This window comes from Rhinolophus sinicus, linkage group LG01, assembly GCF_036562045.2.
Source record: "Rhinolophus sinicus isolate RSC01 linkage group LG01, ASM3656204v1, whole genome shotgun sequence".
Classification (NCBI taxonomy): Eukaryota; Metazoa; Chordata; class Mammalia; order Chiroptera; family Rhinolophidae; genus Rhinolophus; species Rhinolophus sinicus.
In genome coordinates, this window is record NC_133751.1 from 58,564,880 (window position 1) to 58,567,560 (window position 2,681).

Below are 2,681 nucleotides of genomic sequence, written 5' to 3' on the forward strand. Positions count from 1 at the left end.
ATACTTTAAATACGTCTTTTATTGTCTGTCAGTTATACCTCAATAAAGCTGAAAAAAGGGAGGCTTAAAAGACATCAAACTAATTAAAAAAGTTAAGGTTTATATACATAAGAGCTGTGCTTACCTTTGAAGAGAATGTAGGTCTCTTGTGAAAAGATAGCCAGTACATGTTAATTGAAAAGTAGAATGTTGTTAAGGTTGCTGGATTTAGCGAATAAAAATATAAGACTCCCAGTAAAATTTGAATTTCAGATAAACAGCAAATAATTGTTTAGTATAAATTATCCGAAATATCGTATGCAACATACTGTAGCAAAAACTTTTTTGCTGTTTATCTGACACCTGGGACAAACTTATACTAAACAATTATTCCTTATTTATCTGAAATTCCAAATTAACTGGTCCTGTATTTATCTGGCAATCCTAGATATTGTCTTATCTACAATGTATGAATTCAAGCCTCTAAAAGGGCAGCTGCTTGAATTCTGTGTTTATTTTGACGTAAGTGAAGCTGCTGAATGGCTGCATGCTTAGTGTCCAGTACAGTGCCTCACTCACTGTAGGTGCTTAGAAAATAGTTTTTGCTTTGCAAGCTGGTGAAGATTGGGACTGCATCCATCTTGCTCACCATTTCATCCCCAGGGCCTATTACAATGCCTGGTACTCAATGACTATATGATTAAATGAATAGTTGCCTCTCATGCTCCAGAAAATGTCAGGGTTGACCTTGTTGCTCCAGCCTTTGTTGCTCGACTTTTTGGACGAACCCTGGTGCTGATTTCTTGGCTTGTCTCCCTCTTCACTGTTGCTGTGTCTCGGGCTGCTTGTGTGTGACGTACCTATCCTTACCTAAAATGCCTCTTGTTTTCCCCTTTGGAACCTGGGTGATTTCTCTGAGACTCTGAGACCCCACGGCTCTTGGGAAAAATGTGGAAGTCTGAAACACAATAGCTAGGTTTGCTTATGAAATATTAGGGTATGTTCCCTTTAGAGCTAAGGAGATTTGGGATGGGGCTTAGTTTTGGGGAGAAGACCAGAATAAAAGGGAATCTTTATATACTAGTTGTGAGAAGGATTTTATACAATTGGGATTTTTATTATCTGTCCTATAAATACCTGAAGTACAAAAATACATCCAAATTCTAAATGCATTATTTTTTTCCGTAAAATTAAGAAGTTAATCTAAGGTTTCTCCCTGTAGTTTACACCCACAAATAAGCAGAGATTGTAGAAGTTATTTCTAGTGAGAGAAGGATAGTGTGGAGAAATATGTCTTGCGCTTAGGTTTTAGAACTGAAAGGATCTGAGGAATAATTAAGTATAACATATATGTAGTATAACTACTTCCTTGTTTTGAAGATGGGTATGAGGTCCACTCTCCCAAGTTCATGCAGTGATCTCATGACTTAAGTGAATGAAAAAATACCGCTCAGTAAAACCTAGGTCTCCCTTGTACTTTTATCTTTATAACCCAGTTTCCCTCGTTCTTAGCAGTTAGGAGAGGGATGGCAGCTGCAGGGTGCAATAGTAGTAAAATAAAGCACATTGTGCTAAAAACTACCCACTACTCTCCTTGACATGCCAAATATTGTTCTTGGATCTTTTTGAGTCCAAACCTTCCTCCACCATTAAAGTTTCTTTTACCCCTTCATAGGTATGTCCTCGCCTGATTCACCCTTCTTATATGGTTATATTTTCGTCTAGGGGAAATATTAAGTACAGGCTACTGTAGTTTTGAGATATTTTAGGTCACTGGTTCCTTTCTATGCAAAAAGAAATTTTAGAAAGTGGAGAGGAGGAAGCTGGCAGAGATTTCTAAATGGACAGAATACCTGCCCCCGGTTTTTTCCATAGATGCCAATGTTTTAGATAGTTATACGCTGTTATGAAGATGATATAAACTAAATGCTTCCACACAAGCGCAGTGGAGGAGAAGGTAAGAAGAGAGGGAATATCACGTTTTGTAAATAGAAAAGTTACTATGAAAGAATTCGTTAAATATTAACATTTTCCTATAGGGACGATTAGAAAGAAAATGAATCCTATGAATTCCCAACGCAAATGAAAAATGCAGCCGAATAAGCAGAGGTACTTACCTCTCTTCCAAGGGAAGATGAGGTCTTTCTTATTAAGGTAGCGAGTACCGTGCACGATGTTTTGAGAATACCGGTTGAGAAATGGTACAGACAGGGAAAACGTTAGCATTTACTTTTATTGGTATGGTGACGCAAGAATTGTCACTGCAGCCTTTGCTTTGCGTCCAGACGTGGCGACTCTGCATGCTGCAGGTGGAGAAGCTGGCCACGGAGAGGGGAGCTGGGACGCAATTCTGCAATCTGTGCTCACAGGGGTCTGTCCTGCCTCCGAGGCTGCATTGCAGTGGGGTGTGAAAGGTTGGTGTGTACCAAAGCTTACGGACCTTTCTATAGCAGGAGGGATTCGAAGGACACGGAGAAGCATGATCTCATTTGAGGCATGTGATTGTGAGGTGCTCAGGGTCCAGCATCAGCCAATTGAGGAGGAAAGGCGAACTGCTGAAACCACGGCCCTTGCAAGCGCCGAGTAGCGAGTGCAATGTCTCCTCCTGTCCAGCAAGGGCCGCTAGGAGCAAGTCCCAGCGTGGGGCCGCTCCGGTCGCCCGCAGGTCCCGTAGCCCCTCCCCCGGACCCAGCCGCGGTTGG

At 41.3% G+C, this 2,681-nt stretch overlaps 1 protein-coding gene across 1 annotated transcript in view; it reads right to left on the reverse strand.

Annotated features, from left to right (window-relative positions):
• Window positions 1-2,234, reverse strand: part of RUBCN (rubicon autophagy regulator) — a 59,090-nt gene extending 56,856 nt beyond the window's left edge. Inside the window, exon 1 of the mRNA XM_019723649.2 lies at window positions 2,097-2,234. The gene's annotated coding sequence lies outside the window, so the exon portion shown is untranslated. The remainder of the gene's footprint in view (window positions 1-2,096) is intronic.
• Window positions 2,235-2,681: the final 447 nt, after the last annotated feature.